Source organism: Pongo abelii, chromosome 18 (genome assembly GCF_028885655.2).
Source record: "Pongo abelii isolate AG06213 chromosome 18, NHGRI_mPonAbe1-v2.0_pri, whole genome shotgun sequence".
NCBI classification, from domain to species: domain Eukaryota; kingdom Metazoa; phylum Chordata; class Mammalia; order Primates; family Hominidae; genus Pongo; species Pongo abelii.
Window position 1 is genome coordinate 80269703 of NC_072003.2, and position 19580 is coordinate 80289282.

Genomic DNA, 19580 nt, shown 5'->3' on the forward strand with positions numbered 1-19580 from the left:
GGGATTACAGGCATGACCCACCATGCCCGGCCCCAAGACTCTTTCTAAACGAAAGGAAATAAAGTGGGCCTTACCCTATCTGCCTTAAAAAGCACTAATTGTCCTGGTGCTCAGTGAAACCCAACACAAAGTTTAGGAACAGGAAGAAGGACCTATTAGAATGTGATATGGGATAAAAGTGGTATCACAGAGTAGTGTAAAAAATCAGGTTATTAACAAATAGTATTGAAGCAATTTGCTAAGTATTTGGAAAAATATAAAGTTAGGCCCTACTCTAAAAATAAGATAGATTGTACTTAGTTCTGAATTATGAGCTGCCTTTTCCATGAGATTACAATTCCATGCCTCATTGACATCAGGCTTAGCCATGTGACTTGATTTGGCCAACGAAATGTGAACAGAAGTGACAAATACCCCAATATGGTAGAAGTTCTATATGCCATTGCATGCTCCCACTGTTGCTCTTTGTCTCTCTTCCAGGAGCTCAGAGTAGAGGCTTCCTCTTCAGTCTAGGTCCCAGAATGAGGCACACCTGGAATAGCACCAAAGGTAACCTACAGCTAACATGTAAAGTGAGTGAGAAGTAAATCATTATTATTATAAGCCCCTAAAATTTGGGGATCACTTGTTACCATGCACAACCTAAAAAAAGTGTTGAGTGATATAAAAATAGAAATTAGATAAAGTGTCAAAATGAAACTATGAAGATTCTAGAAGAAAACACTGATGAATATTTATAAAATCTCATATCTAGTTAAAAATAACATGAAAGAGCAACACTTAAATGAAACAGTTTAAAGATCTGGCTACATAAAAGGTTAAAATTTTCATTCTACAAATATTCAGTCAACCACAAACCAAACCAAAAAATTTATTTGCAGCATATGTGCTGCTGGATTCATATGTAAAAAATTCTTACAAGTGAAAAAAAGATGTGTGTCCTAAAGTGCTAAGGACGTTAATAAAAGACAAGTTTCAGAAAATATAAAAATAGCCACAAAAAATGTTAAAATATGTTTAATTTGGCTAACCACCAAAGAAATTGAAATAAATATTGAGACTGCTGTTTTAACTATCTTATTAACAGATATATAAAGTATGATCATACCCAATTTTGGCTAAGGGATAGAAAAGAGGAAGGAGGCACCCTCCTACACTGTCCTTGAGGTATAAATTGATATAAAATGTTTTAAAAAGCAACTGGGTAAAACATCAAAAGATTTAAAAAGTGGCTTAGGAAGGCTACTCCTGGAATTTATCCTTAAACATAATTGGATAAGTGGGCACAAAGTATTATACATCTTGGTGCCACTTACAAGGAAAAATCCAGAAAAAATCTTAAATGCTTCACTAAATTATTATACATTTACAGCTGTTAAGGATGATTATGTAAATGTGTATTTATTTATAAGAAAAGGCATGCATTTTTTCAAGACGGGAAAACAATTGACCAATATTTTGTTGTATACCATTATTTTTTCTAAGAATATACAGTATATATAACATGTCATGAGCTACATAATGACATTTCAGCCAACAGCGGACTGCATGTATTATGGTAGTCCCATCAGATTACTATGGAGTGTATATAGAAACCTGATATACGGTACTTGATATTGGCACCCCAGATCAAGTAGAGGAAATGATTGATCATTTCAGCATCATTCAGTAATGGTGCTGCAACAGTTGTTTTTCCATGTGAAGAAATGTTTATAAATAAAACTATATATATGCTATCTAGGTTTGTGTAAATATTGTACACTGATAATTGCACATTGATGAAATCACCTAATGACACATTTCTCAGAACATATCCCTGTTGTTAAGCACTGCATGATTGTATATATATTGAATGTGTATTTTAGTTGTTGTGTATGCATATTTTTATACATATATAATTTTTTAATATTTAACATCTGTAGGAATAACTAGTCATTGACATTAATAATTTTTCTTTTTGTTCATGTGCATTTTTGACAACTTCAATATCGTATTATTTATGTACTATGGCAATAATAAAATTTTAAGAGAGTATTCCAAAAGGCTGTGTTGTTTATCCCTATTAGGATCACAGATCCTGGAAAACATAGTGAAAGCTATTGGTTGGCTGGCCATGAAAGTACACACGTGCAACTACAATGAATTTCGTATAAATTTCCAGGAACTCCTCATTCCTCCCAAATATGATCCATGGACATCTAGATGAAGGACACTTGGCACAGAAGCAGTACACACTTGATGTCTGTCTACTCTGGATGTCATTAACCTTGGGTCCACTAAGTCTTAGTATCTATAATAAAAAAAAACCTGGGATTATTTAACTTAGTGTTTTGGTAAGTTGACAAAACACATTCTGTGAATGAATGAATGACTCCAAGGTCAGTAATGAGAAGGCATCCTTTATTCTCCATTATTAGCAACATCTCTGACCTTGTCTCCTGCAGGCACACTCCGGCCCACGTGCTGCTCCTGGCTCCCAAACCACTGCACTGACCTGCCTTTATGAACACTGTGTTCATAAAGTTGACGTTCACTGAAACTTCCTTAATTCCCTGAGTGTGCTACCCCTTGTAGTTGCCACCTATGAGATAGGTAGGTACTATCATTATTTCCATTTTACAGATGAGGGAAGTGGGGGTTAGACAGGGTAAGGAATTTTCCCAACATCACACGGCTAGCAGTATATACTGGAAAATACATACAGTGTTTCGGAGCTGATGGCCTGTCCTTCCACAGGAATGATGCAGTCCTTATCCAGGAAAGCCAAGAGAAAGGAAGAGATACATTCTGGCCTGGTCTTCTCTGTCTTCTTCCCACTTTGAGGCTCCATTTGTCCCATGCTGGGATCTCTGCTTCTTTATCCAGAGATTTGCAGATTTTATATAACACTGAATTGTCTCCAAATACTTCAAGCTCACTTTAAAAACATCTTTATGGAGACTTCGCTTCCTTTCTGCAAATTTCTAGTTGCCTGTTTTACATGTCAGGAATGGCTGAGTGATGCTCCGGCTCTCTCACCTGAATTTTGTCTTACATCTCTGTTCATTTTGCCTGTTCCATTGTCTTGCCATCTCATTCTTTCTAATGGAGAAGTAAAGGAGGGACTCTGTTCCTCCCCCTACTAGGAGGGTATTGATGTTTGAGGTCCAAACTGAAAACCCATCACCTCCTTCCCACTGTTATAGCAGCGTTAGCCCTGGGGTTCATTATCTAGCCAGTGCACACCTTCTAAAGTGGGGCTCTGAAAGTGTCTTACTTCCCTCACAGACAAAGCAATTCTCAAGCCTCCTGAGATCACCCACCAACCGGAGCAACTGCTGTCACTTGGAGGTGCAGTTGAATTCTTCTAATTGTGACACAAACTCTTGAAACTGTAAAAGCTGAAAAATTAAATGAGGTTATAACACTCAGAAGGTTTTACAAGTAAAAGTAAGTCAAATCAATAGGTCTTTATTTCATATCTGTAATGGTTTAGCTCTGCAGGAAGTGTTAGCAGCTATATGAATTAGGAAGAATTTAGAAGACAATCCCTAAACACATGAAATGTCTAAGTAAGAAGATAACATATTTATCCAAATATTTAAAGTGAAATGCTCCAGATATGGGAAGCTTACAGTTTTCAAGCAAAGGTTTTTAGAAAAAATTATGGAACTATTTTAAAGGGAGCTAAACATTTCTTTGCCTTAGGCAGAATATACAGAACATAGATTCACCTTTTCTGTACATCTCTAGATGATCATGAATGTCAAATATCACACTACACTGTGATATGGGGATCCCCTTGGGGGTTTTCATGTGTATAGGGTGCCTGCAGCTACACTAAACATCTTAAAGCTACCACAATGTTCACTTCATATTTTTGTTTTTTATAGGCTTTCTTGGTCTCCTCCTATGTTCCCATCATTTTCTTGCTTTGAATCTGTAAGAATTGAGTTGAATCTTCTCCATTTTAAATTTTCTATAGGCTGAAAAACTGTTTAGCCAAGTTGGGATAAAATTGTATCCAAAGTAAGAGTATACAAGCTATGGGCAAGTCCAAAATCAAGCTGTTCACAGGACCATGTTCGCTCTAAAGGTTCTAGGAAAGAATCCTTCATTTCCTTCCAGCTTCTGGGTGGCTGCTGGCGTTCCTGGGCCAGTGGCTGCATCCCTCCAATCTCTGCCTCCATCTTCACATGACCTTCTTCCTTGAGTTTCTATGGGTTCTTTCCTGTTTTTTATGAATATATTTTCATTGGATTTAGATCCCATCCTAATCCAGTATGATCTCATCTCCAGTTTTACCTAAATTATATCTGCAAAGGCATTATTTCCAAATGAAATTACATGCTGAAGTTCTAGATGGATATAACCTTGGGGGCCATGAGGAACTCTTCTACTCACTGCAGAGATCCATCACCCTAAATAGTTAAGAACAAGAGAAACGTAGAATAAAGTCTCAAGCTCCCAGGATGACATTCCAGGGTCTTCCTATTCCACCCTCAACCCGTATCTTTGACCTCCTGTCCTGCAGCCACACTCTGGCCCACACACTGTTCCTGGCTCCCAAACCACTGCACTGGGCTGCCTCAATATTGTCTTTATAAAGTTGACATTCATTGAAACTTCCTTCATTCCTTGAGTGTGCTGCCCCATGTAGTTACCACCTATGAGACACGTACTATCATTACTTCCATTTTACAGATGAGGGAGGTGAGGGTTACGGAACATAAAGAATTTCCCAATATCACACAGCTAGCAATAAGTGGAACTTTAGTTCAAAAACAGATTCAGCTGCGTTCAGAGCTTGTGCTCTTGACCACGAATAACCTTAGCATGTTCCTATAACAGAAAAGACAGTGGAGTTCCCGAAGCAAGACAAAAACTGGTAGGAGATAGAAAGCTAAGAAGACCAGCACCTGATTAGGTGGGGCCTCATATGCGTGGAAAGGTGAAAAGGAATTCTGAGTGTGGTGAGAATCCACCAGGGACAATGAGGAGGATGACAGCTTAGAAAGGGCTATTACATTTGATTGTTGTAAAGAGAAGTTTCACTCAGTCATTCATTCATTCAATTATTCACTTATTACATGAATATTTCTTGAGAACCTATTATGTGCAGGGTACAGTTGTACATGGGAAGGATACAATGGTGAGCATGTCAGATGCAATCCTGGTCTTTCTTGAGCTTATATTCTAGTAGAGGGAGAAAGATAATAAGCAAGCGATACAGTTTGCGTATTTGTCCTTGCAAATCTCATGTTCAAATCCGATCCTCAGTATTGGAGGTGAGGCCTAGTAGAGGTTTTCGGACCATGGGGGCAGATCATGCATGAATGTCTTGATGCCATACCTATGAGTGAGTTCTTACTCTATTAGTTCAGGCAAGATCTGGGTACTAAGAAAAAGCCTAGCACCTCCTCCTCTCTGTTCTTTCCTGTCGCCGTGTGATGCAGCTCCCCTTCGCCTTCCGCCATAAGTGGAAGCTCCCTGAAGCCCTCACCAGAAGCAAATGCTGGCCATGCTTCACGTACAGCCTGTAGAACCATGAGCCAAATAAACTTCTTTATAAATTACCCAACCTCAGGTATTCCTTTATAGCAACACAACAGACTAAGACACTAAGTAAGCCATTAAACAAGCCAATACAGGTAGTGATATGCACTTCTTTTTTTTTTTTTTTTGAGACGGAGTCTCACTCTGTCACCAGACTGGAGTGCAGTGGCATGATCTCTGCTCACTGCAACCTCTGCCTCCCAGCTCCAAGCGATTCTCATGCCTCAGCCTCCCGAGTAGCTGGGATTACAGGCACGCATCACCATACCCAGCTAATTTTTTTGTGTTTTTAGTAGAGACAGGGTTTTACCATGTTGGCCAGGATGGTCTTTATCTCCTAACCTCGTGATCCACCCACCTCAGCCTCCCAAAGTGCTGGGATTACAGGCATGAGCCACCGCACCCACATGATATGCACTATTTTAAGAAAAAAAAAAAAAAACCTACTATAGAATGGCAGAGAAGAGGGGGAGCAAAACTCCAAAATGTCCAAAGAAGAAACATTTGAACTAAGATGGAGGCAATGAAGAGGAACCAGCTGAGTGATGGTCTAGGGGCAAGATCTAGGGGAAAGTCAAGAGAAAGAGACTGAAGAGAAAGTGTTAGGGCTGATTTAGTGAGCAAAGATCCAGGAGGGGGAGAAGTTTCCAGTACCCTGAGAACAGCAATAATGCACAGACATTACTATTCCACTGGCTGCATTGAAACACCCTTGGTAGGATTGGGAAAAAGATGGATTATTGCCATGTGGACACTCCAGGACTGTCCATTAATACTCCTGACTAATGGAAGATGATAAAGACTGGGCAAGAAAAATGACTGCAGCAAACGCCTTGGCATCTTCAACTTGTCACCTTTGGCAAAAGGCCTCTTCAACAGCTCTTGGACTGTGTTTGGCAGCCAGGCACTCTCAGAACGGCAAGGAGACACAGCTAACATGATCTTTGCAATGCAACAAAACAAGAGATCTTGAGGCGACAGAGTCCAAAAGATGACAGAAAATTCATCCAACTCCTGAAGCATGTGATGCCACCAGAAAGCCTTGGCAACAGCCCTTGCAACCCCAGGCTACACCACCTCAGTCAAAGCCAACTCCTAACATAGCTCCCTTCTTCTCCTGCAGCCAAGCTGGGCAAGAAGAGATTAGACTCCAGCCCCTTGCAAAAGCTTCAAGCTGCATGTGTCACCAAAAGACCTTGAGAAAGTCACAGGAAAGTTTCTAAAATCTATGTAGAAAACATTTGCCCAAGGAGACTTGTGTGACAAAGCAGGGCCCACTTTGCAGAGCTGGCAGATGTCACCATTGCTTGAGAGTTCTTCTCCTTGACTCAGTTCTGTAAAGCAGATGCCCCCAAACACGCTCTAGTTTGATGAGGGCATATTTTCTTTTATTCTCCAAATAAAATGTGTCGAGCTCCCATCTCATGTACTAGGAGAGGTCCTCTGACCTTTCCAGTGCCTCAGAGAGTGGGAATGGGAAAGAGGAGTGGATGGAGTAGGGCTTACCCTCCTGTGGGTCACCTCTCTTCCCTGCTGCTTCTGAACCCCACTCAGCCTCCTTCCCTCTTCCCCAGCAACTATCCCAAAGCACACATTGTGTGACAAACGTTTACTGAGGCTTTTAGGGATAACAGAAGTGGTTTCTTTACAACCACTCCTTCACAGCCAGAATGCACCTAATTTAAAACTGTGTCATTTTCACACACGTCCCATAATGTCTCCTTCATGGGGAACTTCTCATGGCTTTGGTTTCTCCCCAGAGGCTGCCTATGGCCATATTTCTGGGATCCAATTCTCACACACTGGGCATCTCAAACCCTCATTCTTGGGCTGCCCACAAACAGTCAAAATCCTTATTTTCTAAGCTGAAGCAGTTGAGCTCTCTCACTTACCCTTACAAATCTAGGTCTTGCCTAGAAGTAGTCAAAAAAGCAAGACAGAGGCATCTTCATCAACCACAAAGTCTCATCAAAGTATTTTACTCCATCAAAGAGCCATTCACTTCTGATAGCCATGCTCTTCCTCTCTTAAAAGGCAGATTCTCTTTGTTTTTTTTTTTAACTAAATACGTTTTCTTCCTGCCACACTGCCTCATGATCCTATTAAAAGATATCAAGATGAGCACCAGCCATGAATTCACTTCCCTCCGCAGTACACTAACATGTTGCTTTAGTGAAAATAAACAAAACAAAAATTTAGAAATTAAACTAGGGCATTTGGATTCTTAGAAGGGGTAAAACTGCATGGTAGTGGCATACGGTGATGTCCTAGATTCAATTCTATGACTATTCAATGGCTGGAGTGGATCCTCATGGTCTACACAAATTCTTTAAGATCCCTGTGCTAGTTAGCACCCATGCAGTGGTCAGCTACATTCCCAAGGCACTGCCCATCTCCCACCATTGTTACAAGCCCCAACTCCATGCCTAGAAATTAGGCAAGTCCAGTACCCCACCATACAAACCAAGGGAGCTTCAGGTATTGCAACCTGGATCATAGCCATGGTCTTGGCTTCTCTCACGTTTCCCCTGGTTTTGGTCCTCACTTCCAGTTCTCCAAAATCTACCTGTGTCCTGACTCTTGCTGTGATTCTACTCTAAGTGCCATACACATCCCTTTCACCAATGACAGATTTTGCTTCCCTGGTTTTGACATTCAGCATTCTCTACTGCAGGGCTTCTCAACCTTGGCACTATTGGCGTTTGGGTCTGGGTAATGCTTTGCTGTGGCAACTGTCCTGTGCATTGTAAGATGTTAAGCAGCATCCCTGACCTCTGCCTACTAGATGCCAGTAACACCCCATCATTGTCAAATGTCTCCTGGGGCACAATGTGGCACCTGGTTGATAAACACTGATCTACTCAACTTGCACTTGTCATTTTGCGGCTATGAAAACCACCTCTCAACAGTAAAGCTCTCCAAAGGAAACCAGTGTGGATGAGGTGTTGGCTTCATCTGAGTTCTCCTGTGAACCTGGTAAAGTTCTAACTGTCCAATAAGTGCTCCATCAAGACTTGCCTGAAGAATTCTAAGCAGTTCAAATCCAAAGATTGGCCTTGTCTGGCTGGCCAAAGCCAAAACATATGATTAAACATTAATTTATCCAATTTTTAATATGCTAGCAAGACTCGGTGATTGAATTAACTTTTTCTTCTTTTACTCATATTTGGGGGCTTATACTCAACCTAACCACTGGGGAGCCAGTAGTATCCAGAGGACACAGTTGAAATGAGGCACAATTAGGAAAAACTAGGCTGTTTAATATCCATATTGAGTAGCTTTGCAAGTTACTTTCACAAACTTCCCTACAGACTTGGTTCTAACAGGACTGTTCAAGGCCAAGGATTTGTTTTTTTGGGTCTGGGGGAGTCATCTTTACAATTTTAATATTCCATTAGAATGCCTTGCCACTAGAAGGAGGGTCCATCTCAATCACATCAATAAATTGATCCCATCCTTTATAAAAATAAGCTTGGATAGAAAGGAAAATGAGAAGACTAAGGTAGTCTGGTAGAATACTAGAAGGAGACATCTTTTAAGGGGAGGACAAGAAAAGGCGTGAAAACAGAGAACATGGTCCTGCACGAGGCAACTGGCTTCAGTGCTACCCTACAGTTCTTATTTCCACTCAACGTCTGTTCTAAGGTGGCCACATTTACAAATGTTTACAACCCCACAGTGAGAAAACAAGGTGTATTAGTCCGTTTCATGCTGTTGATAAAGACATACCTGAGACTGGGAAGAAAACGAGGTTTAACTGGACTTACAGTTCCACATAGCTGGGGAGGCCTCAGAATCATGGCGGGAGGCGAAAATGGCAGCAGCAAGAGAAAATGAGGAAGAAGCAAAAGTGGAAACCCCTGATAAACCCATCAGATCTTGTGAGGCTTATTAATTATAAGGAGACTAGTACAGGAAAGACCAGCCCCCAAGATTCAATTATCTCCCCCTGAGTCCCTCCTACAACACGTGGGAATTCTGGAAGATGCAATTCAAGTTGAGAGTTGGATGGGGACACAGCCAAACCATATCACAAGGGAAAGAAGACAAGAAGCTATCCTGTCTCCAACAAACAATATGTTGTGTTTACATAGCTTTGAGTTTTTTCAGTTGCCCCAAGATTCTAGAAGGAAGAGAGCTCAGAAAGGAATTACAAGGGGTTTGTAGAGGAAACCTCTGGTTGGTGTTGTAAGAATTATTTTGTCTCCACAAATTAGAAAACTGCAAGGTTCTCATGCCCATACCTTCTTGAAATTCAAATGCACTTTTCATTCCTGAGGTGGAGAATTTGGGGTTTCTTGAGGAAAATTATTTTTTAATGAAAGCATGAGAAATTAACAGTTTTCAAACAAATTTATTACATATCTAAAGTTCATTCCAACTCCCACCCAGTTTTTTCATATAATTTCTGCTTTTATTTTAGATTCAGGAGGTACACGTGCGGGTTTGTTATGAGTATGTTGCATGACGCTGACGTTTGGGGTAAGAAACATCCTGTCACCTGGGTAGTGAGCAGAGTAAACAATAGTTCATTTTTCAACCCTTGCCCCCTCCTTCCTTCTCCTTCTAGGAGTCCCCAGTGTCTATTGTTATCATTCAAGATGGAGTATTTGTAAAGAATATAGAGTTTAGTTAGGAACTATTAGGTTGGTGCAAAAGTAGTTGCAGTTTTTGTCATTACTTCTTTTTTGAGACGGAGTCTTGCTCTGTCGCCAGGCTGGAGTGCAGTGGCATGATCTCAGCTCACTGCAACCTCTGCCTCCCCGGTAAAATCAATTCACCTGCTCAGCCTCCTGAGAAGCTGGGACTACAGGCACACACCACCACACCAGCTAATTTTTGTATTTTTAGTAGAGACGGGGTTTCTCCATGTTGGCCAGGATGGTCTCAATCTCTTGACCTCATGATCCACCTGCCTCAGCCTCCCAAAAGGGCTGGGATTACAGGCATGAGCCACTGTGCCCGGCATCTCCTTACTTTTAATGGCAAAACTGCAATTACTTTTGCACCAACCTAATAAAACTCAGAACACCACATTGACTCAAGACGCATGAGAAATGGCATGCTAGTCACCATTAAGCCTTTCAGAACAAGGGGAAAGGTCAGCAGGAGGATTGCTCAGCTAGTTCCAGGGCACGAATGCTGCCTTGGGAAGAAATATCTTGTTCTTTCAAAAAAAATGCATCAGCTTTGAAGATTTTCCTGTTTTGAAATCCTATCAGTTCTAAAAATCAAGATATTTCCTCTAGCTTATTTATGTTAGAAGAACATTCCCAATTGATATTTCTTTTACAAAGGCATTGAGCATCCTGGGATAGGGAGTTACTCCAAGCTGGTTGTTTGGGCACATGCTTTGCTATTTGCCTTTTTATTTCAGACCCTTGAAAAGAAACTTTGACTCCTTGTTCTGATTGCTGGGCTACACATTTAAGCTACCAATGGCAATGTAAATGACTGCTTATATTTTCAAAGATCCTGATTATTTCTTGTGCAATTATTAGTTATTATTGGAGACGAAATAAAATTAAGGTTTGTTTTCTCCTTTGCAGTGTTCTTTGTGCATCACACTTAAATTAGCATGCTCTAATTCAAATACATCATAAATTTTTATGGAGAGATTGGTTCACAGAGAGGTTTAAGAGTGTGTCTTCATTTTAAAGGGAAATGCTTACTTTAAAGTTTTATAGACATTGAGCTTCCTGCCTCTTTGGTAAGAAAATAACGCATTGTGAAATGAGTTTTTAAAATAAGCAACTGATTCTTCAACAGTTTTTTTTTTTCAGACTTATCTTTCCTGGTTATTTATGAGCCTGCAGTCATTCCAAGACACCATTATAAATAACTTGTAAAATCTGGTGACATTTTTCAGGGTCAAATGCGTAAATGTAAATAAAACACATCCTTGCCTCCGGCAGCCAATCTCCCATTCCTTAATGGAATAGAACCCAGGTGGCACATACCTATGATCATCAGGAACTCACCATTTTGTTGATTTAATCTTCCATTCAACTAATATTTATTGATGTCCTGTTATGTACTAGGTACGGAAGACACGGCAGTGAGCAAAACCAGTCATGTTCCTTGTCCTCATGGGGCTTACGGTGGGGAGAGAAAATTATAAGCAAAAAGAAAATACAAAGAAATACAACACAGAAAGCACAGGCATGAGGAAGGAGGGCATGGTTCTGGCAAGGCTGCTTGGCCGGAGCAACCAGACAGCAAAACAGGCTTGGCCAGGACACACATGGGCCTGTTATCCAGCTGGCTGATGGTAGAGCCACAAGTGCCTTCGCCTCCAGAATCATGGAGGTGGGTACTGAGCCATTTACCCTCTAGTGAAGCCCATCCTAAAATTAAGTGCTGTCTAACTAAACAAAGAGTTGTTTACTTTTTTCTGTAAAGAAAACAGAGGCTCCACCTGTTGCTCACTCTCCTACCCTCTCTCCTGTATTCTTTCCAATCATTAGTTAACCACTTTACTCAGCACACAATGTCTTAGAACCGCAGTAGAATCTTATTCTCCAGTGAGATTGGGGTAGAGTAACAGTTGATCACTTAAAATATTTTTAAATTAATAATTTTTTTTTGAGACGGAGTCTGTCGCCCTGGCTGGAATGCAGTGGTACAATCTCCCAGATCACTGCAACCTCCACCTCCCAAGTGTGAATGATTCTCCTGCCTCAGTCTCCTGAGTAGCTGGGATTCCAGGAATCCACCACCACGCCCAGCTAATTTTTGTATTTTTAGTAGAGACAGGGTTTCACCACGTTGGCCAGGTTGGTCTTGAACTCCTGACTTCAAATGATCCTCCTGCCTCAGCCTCTCAAAGTGTTGGGATTACAGGCATGAGCCACTGTGCCTGGCCTAAATTAATAACATTTTAAAATGGCAACTCATAATTGTATATATCTATGGGGTACAATATGAAGTTTTGATACATTTATTCAATATGAAGTGATTAGAACAAGATAATTAATATATCCATCACCTCAATTAATTATGTTTGTGGCAAGACATTTAAATTTACTCTCTCAGCAGTTCTGAAATATACAATTCATTTTCATTTAGTCATTATGTTATGCAATAAATCTCAAAAGCTTATTGCTCTTGTATGACTGAAACTTTGTACACTTGCACCAATATCTCTTCATTTCTTCTTCTCCTTCCCCCAGCCAGTCTCCAGTATCACCCTTCCACTCTCTACTTCTATGAATTTGATTTTTCAAAATTCCACCTATAAGTGATATGATGTGATATTTGTGTTTCCGAGCCTGACTTATTTCATTCAGCATGATGTCCTCCAGGTTCAAGTGCCACATTAAAACAATACATGTATGAAAAATATCATTTTGGCTGGGCGCAGTTGCTCACGCCTGTAATCCCAGCACTTTGGGAGGCCAAGGCGGGTGGATCACAAGATCAGGAGATCGAGACCATCCTGGCTAACACAGTGAAACTCCGTCTCTACTAAAAACATACAAAAAAATTAGCCAGGCGTGGCGGCGGGTGCCTGTAATCCCAGCTACTCGGGAATCTGAAACAGGAGAATGGAGTGAACCTGGGAGGCAGAGCTTGCAGTGAGCCAAGATCGCGCCACTGCACTCCAGCCTGAGCGACAGACTGAGACACCATCTCAAAAAAAAAAAAAAAAAAAAAAAATCATTTTACCTCAAGATACACACATGCAGGTTGGTTAGCCAGTGTTTGTAATGGAGAGGCAAGGACTTCTCTGTGAGTATGGACAACTAATTGTAGTACTGTCCAGTAGAACCCTCCAAGATAATGAAATGTTCTATACCTGTTGTAATACAGTCATCCCAAGCCATGTGTGGCTCTAGCTACACAGCATCCTTGTTATCTTCCCTGCATAGATCACATTCATATGCCTCCTCTCTGATTTCAGTTTTGGTCAGTTTAAAGGAAGTGAGAACATAAAGACAACTGTGATATATTCCAAGAACAGAATCCTCTTAAACTTTAATATTTTTTTTCTAATTTTTTTCCAGGTCTTTCACCACACCTAATCTGCTTATTGTTTCCTTTAGCAATTTGCATCTTTTGGGTATTTTGATACCTTCAGGGCCCATCTTCCCCTCCAACCCCTGCCTGGTTCCTTTCTTGAGATGGTTGGTTTCTTACCTGGACAGAGTGGAGGGTAGATGGGAACGAGTTCCAGTGGACAGTGTCTATGGAGTTTCCTTATTTTGAGTTCAGGAAGAGCCATGGAACCAGCACCTGAAAACCTGGAAGCAGAGATTGCTAATGACAGATTTGCAAAAACAGTGTGATCCGTGGTAGTACAAGGACTCCTGAGGTAAGAGACAGTATCAATCCTATCTGAGTATGTGTGGGATCCATGGGTCTTAGAGGCCATGAAGACACTGAACAGGTAAACTTAATCTTTTGCATCTGTGAAGCTAGAAGAGCACAAATACACTTTGGCACAGAGGGGCTCTTCTTAGGCCCTCAGCATGGGACTACTGTCCACCTTCTACCATATACCCTCCCCCTGCCTGCTATGGGAAAAATTCCTTTATCTTCTACCAGTCAGAGGTCAGCCTCCACTTGGGGTCCCATGACAAGCAGATCTCTGACTGTTTTTAACATAACATAGTAAGGGAAACTCAGCATCCAAACAGAGAAAGACCAACCCAAACAAACAAAACACCTGGCCAGTGAACTGAAGCTTCTAAAAACAACAAAGAATCAAGCAAATAAACAAGGACACTTAAGGAGAATCAAATGCATACACAAAAAGAATGTCTGGACCTCAGAGATATGATTTCTCCGTTGAATAGGGTTGCCAGAATTAAAGCAACTACATACAAACAACTACAAGACACCCCATTAAATTTGAATTTCACATAAATAGTAAATAATTTTAGTATATTATGTCCCATGCTATAGTCAACATACTTACACTAAAAATTTATTCAATGTTTGTTTGAGATTCACATTTAATTAGTTGTTCTGTACTTTATCTGGCAGCTCTTCCATTGAACAATTTGGTAGATGAGTTAAAGAGAGAATGGTCATTGGAGAGATATGAAGTAGTGACTAGAAATACATTGGAAAAAATTCTCACCATATGGATCAAGCAAACTGGTGGACAAATAAGAGGAAAGATGAGACTTGGGGCTGGATCCAGGAGACCTACCATGAGCAATGATATGAATTTCAGGAAAAAAGGAAACAAAGGAGAGGGAATAAGTGTAATACAAAAAATTATTCCTAAACTGAAGAGACCCTGGAGTCTAGAGATTGAAATGACTCCCAGAGTTCTAGACTTGATTGATAAAGGAAAACACTCACTTGGGCATGTCCTGGTAAGATTCCTGAAAGTTTAAAACAAAAACAGAACAAAATGCTGACAAGCTAATAAATAGAAAGTACACATTATCTGCAAAGGGGAAAATTGGCATCTGACTTCTTATTGTCAACATTGGAAGCCAGTAGACAATGGAAATGACATTTGCCAATAGCTAAGCTGAAAACAACTTATGATCCTCTACTTATTCAAAATGGTATTCACCCAGCAGGGCAAAAGAAGGAAACTGTTAACACACAAGAACGTGAAGAGTATATCACCAGCAATTCCCATCTGAAGAAAATAATCAAGCAAAGATCTTCAAAAGAGAGAGTTAGATTGAGACTTCAAGATATAGGGAGATGAGAGGAAACACAACACTGATGAAAAACGAACCCAATATAGACAGGTTAAGTGGATATTCATGGCTACTGGGGGTTATGTAGTGTAAATGCTACATAAGTCCTTTGGAAACAGGAGGGACGTACAGCAAGGAAAATTCCAGTAATCATCCGGGACTAAAATCCTAGAGAATTCCTGGAAAACCTAGGAGTTATAGGTGGAAAGCGAGAAGAGTCATAAAAATGTTCCAAGGATCTCACCTTAGAGAGTGGGAAGGGGTGATGAGGAGAAAAGAGGGAAAGGAATCACTTTAGAAGTCTCATCTCCTACAGGGTCAAGGTACACAGGAAGAAGAAGACCATGGTGGAGGAATAATGTGCCTTTCTGGAGGAAACACTGAAATCTCCCTTGCAAAAAAAAAAAAAAAAAAAGTACATAGATGTCTAATGAGCATAAGAAAAGAGAATGGAACGAAAATTTCAATAAAACATCTAAATTAACAAGGAGAAAACAAGGAAAATAGAATGGATAGCAATCTAATGAAATCAGAAAAAAATGAGGAAAAAACAAATAGAAATTGATAATTAAAATAATTATGAATGTAAATTTTAAAGTAATGTAAAATGTAAGATTAAGCATATTAGTCTTTATGCTAAAGAAAAGTTAAAAATAAAGGGATGGACAAGCAGACACCAGGAAAACACAGTGAAAAACAAAGGAGGAAAGGAAGCAATATTACCAGAAAAGACGGAATTTAAGGCTAAAAGCACTAAGCACTAAAACAGGGACTCTATCACGAACACAGTGATCCATATAGATTCTTGTTTTTGTGACCCTAACTACAGAAGTGAAGGAAAGAGACATGCTCTTGGTACATATGAGAGCTCAAGGAATGAGAATGGCAAGCAGAGCCCAGGGACAAAATGTCAGAAGGAAGGTGAACAGTTAGAAATTAAAAATGACATCAGCACAATGGCGGAATCAGAGCTTTCTACCATCATCACGCCTCACTCCACAGAAGCATTAACTTTAATAATTACCTGTAACAGAAGTATCTTTGGGAAGAGTCCAGTAGAAAAGTTTCAGCACACTATTGGCACAACAACTCTGAGGCTAGGTGCACTGAAGAGGGTAGCAAGAACAGTTAACACTATCCATGGCCTCTGTCCTCCAAGACAGCACAGCTCAGTGACAAAAAGGGGTTGTCCACTTTGATCACAGTTTCTCCCACGGGAGAAAGCGAGAGCATAGTGGTGAATGTCCAGCTTCCCCAGCCATGCAGGACACAGTTCATGAAGACCACTTCTTTCTCATCTCGGCCAGAATACTGAGGTGAACTGTATGGCTCAGTGGTTGGGAGCACATGTTCCTATGAAGAGAGGATGCAGATCCAAAGACTCCATCAGGAAACCTGTCCATGAGCCACTTGGGATGCCTTGCTCGTGGACCCCTCCCAACTGACCCACAGGCACCCCAAACACTGCTTACCCTCAACCCCATCTTCCCCAGACAGTCTCCCAAGCATGCCCCTGTGGACAGCACTGCAAGCATCTTACAAAAAGAGCCAGTTCAATTTTGTGGGATTGGAGGAATGTACACAATTTGAGGGTTTCAAGACACCATTCTAGGAAAAACAAACAGGAGACTCTGAGCACCTGGCCTGGCTTTGCAGAGGCAAGAGCAGGTATACAACCTTAAGAAATCCCCTTAGAGGGGCTGGGCGCAGTGGCTCACACCTGTAATCCCAGCACTTTGGGAGGCCATGGCATATGGATCACTTGAGGTTAGGAGTGTTCAAGACCAGCTTGGCCAAAATGGTGAAACCCCATATCTACTAAAAATACAAAAGTTAGCTGGCTGTGGTGGCACATGCCTGTAGTCCCAGCTATTTGGGAGGCTGAGGTAGAAGAACTGCTTGAACCCAGGAGGGAGAGCTTGCAGTGAGCCAAGTTCACACAACTGCACTCCAGCCTGGGCAAAGAAGAAGGAGAAGGAGGAGAAGGGGAAGAGAAATCCCCTTAGAGGGAACAAGAGGTGTACAGTGGGTGTATCCATAGAAAGCATCTAAGAGAGCCTTGAAATTCTCAGCTGGGCTGTTTGTACCCTTGTACAAGGCTTTAGGACAACATAGGTTCATGTTTTCAAAATATATAAAACCAATATAATTTTAACTATTTCAGCCAGTAGAAAAAGATAGAAAACTCTTTGATTCATTTTAGGAGTCCAACGTCACATTTAACACCAAAACCCAACAAAGGTTTTAAAAATTAAACATAGAACAAGATTTATCTAGAAAAACAAACCCCTTTGTTTTTGTACTCATATTCCATTAGAGTGTCTAATGTTTCATTAAATTATATGAATATAATAAAAATTCAATCAGTCTAAAAAGGATTAGGAACAAACATAACTGACTCTTGATGAGTATATTACACAATTATTGCCAAAATAGCACTGCACAACAAATCACCCCAAAACTCAAAGTTTCTACAACCACAAATATTTATTCTCATGTTCTTGGGTCTACATGTCCACTGCAGTTTGGCTTGTCTAGGCTGGGCCGAGAGTGGCTTTGCTTTAAGCTGTAGGTCAGCTGGGCTGGATTTCCTGCTGTAAGTTTCATTCATATCTTTACCACTTGTCTCTCATTCTTCTTGGACCAGTGGCTTCTCAGGGCTTTTTCTTTCCATGGGAGTAACAGAAGTGCAAAAGCCAAGCTAAGTCACACAAGCAGATTTAAGGCCTCTCTCCCCCTCAAGTCTGCTAGCCTTCCTTTGGCCAAAGCAAGTCACATGGCCAAGCCAAACTCCAAGATGCAGAAAGGTGTATTCCAACCACAGGCGGAGCAAGTGTATTGAATGATGGTCCCAACCACCACAATAAGTCTACAACTCAACTAATCGAAGCTGTAAACATAAAACTCAACTGTTGAAAGCCCTAGTATGTAAGTTAAAGGAAAAAAAAAAACTAGCTTATTAGCCCCAAATGTTTATCATACTGAGGACAGACAGAATGAACAAAGATTGTGAAGACTGTAAATTGCTTAAGTGAACAGGGCTATAAGGGCTGCTGAAACACTGCATATTTGGTTGGAGTGTTTCTTCCTCATATATCACTAATTTTCAAAACAGTTATAGATTCTTATATCTTAAAATGGAATATGGGTATTCATTAAGTATAATTGTGTAAGCAATGGCCACTTCGTAATGTAAATCACCATGTCTGCCTCCCTTTAAACTGTAAGCTCCTTAAAGATAGAGACCATATCCTTTCAACTCTACGTCCTCAGCACCTAGCATTGTGCCTGGTACATAACAGGCACTTCATCAGTTCTTGAGTGAGTGAACAATGAGCCTCCTCGGTCTATCCCAGGGCTGTGATTGGCATTAAGGCTCCTGACTCCACTTGGATGGCCCTGCCTTTGGAAACTGCCTCCCCAATCCAGATTTGAGTTTTTGGGAGTTTCCAGTTCTATACAGAATGGCTGTCTCTCCAGGGCCTTAAATCCTGACTCTTAAGACATCTCCTCTTAGATTTAAATCTGTTAAACCCCCAGACCTGTTGTTTCTTTTAGCAAGACAGAGTGAGGCTCACTGACTTTTCTTCTGGCCTCATTTCCTCTTCTGATGAATCTGCCTTTCCCTTATCTCTGTCAATTCAATTCAACAGTCACTGAGCACCTAATACATGCCTGACTCTTCCCTGGGAAACATGAAGATGGCACAACCAACATCTGTTTCCAAAGAAGTTACATCCTTTTATGAGAAATCATTCCTTCAACTTCTAAATAAAATGTCTCCGTTTACATTTGCAACCCTGATTTTCCAGCTATACTTGTTTATTAGGCAGCAAAGATTTCCCAAAACTAACTTCTTAGTGGTTGTGTAACTGACATTCCTTTCTTCTAAAATAGTTCTAATAGAAATATAATGCATACCACAAATGTGATTTTTAAATTTCAGTAGCCAAGATAAAAAAAGTAAAAAGAAACAGGAGAAATTAAACTTAATAATATAGTTTATTGAACCCAGTGTATCTGAAGTGTTATCTTTTAGTATATAATCAATATGAAATAATTTTTTCCAGCCTCTATATTCAAGATCATCGATAGGAAATGATATAGTTCACATTTTTTTCATACTAAGTCTTTGAAGTCTGATGTGTATTTTATGTTTCTAGCATATCTCAATTTGGACTACCTACATTTCAAGTGCTCAGAAACCACATGTGGCTACCATACTAGGCAGCATAGTTATAAAAAATCGGTGTGTTCCTACAGAGCTGTGTTGAAGAGTTGCTCCCACTCAAACTTACTGACATGGCTATTGTTTCAAATGTACATGTCTTCATGTTAACTCTGTCACAGAGGTTTGGGTAAAGTTTTCTGATTTATTAA

General features: G+C 40.4%; 1 long non-coding RNA gene across 2 annotated transcripts; it reads right to left on the reverse strand.

Annotated features, from left to right (window-relative positions):
• Positions 1 to 1456: 1456 nt before the first annotated feature.
• Positions 1457 to 13836, reverse strand: LOC129050849 (uncharacterized). 2 transcript variants are annotated; one of them, XR_010137794.1, is made up of 3 exons: positions 13675 to 13836; positions 11517 to 11630; positions 1457 to 4400 (listed from the first exon to the last, which is right to left on the reverse strand). It is a non-coding gene; the product is annotated as an uncharacterized LOC129050849 (long non-coding RNA). The 2 variants fall into 2 exon arrangements; XR_008514705.2 differs by having other exon boundaries at positions 2380 to 3380.
• Positions 13837 to 19580: the final 5744 nt, after the last annotated feature.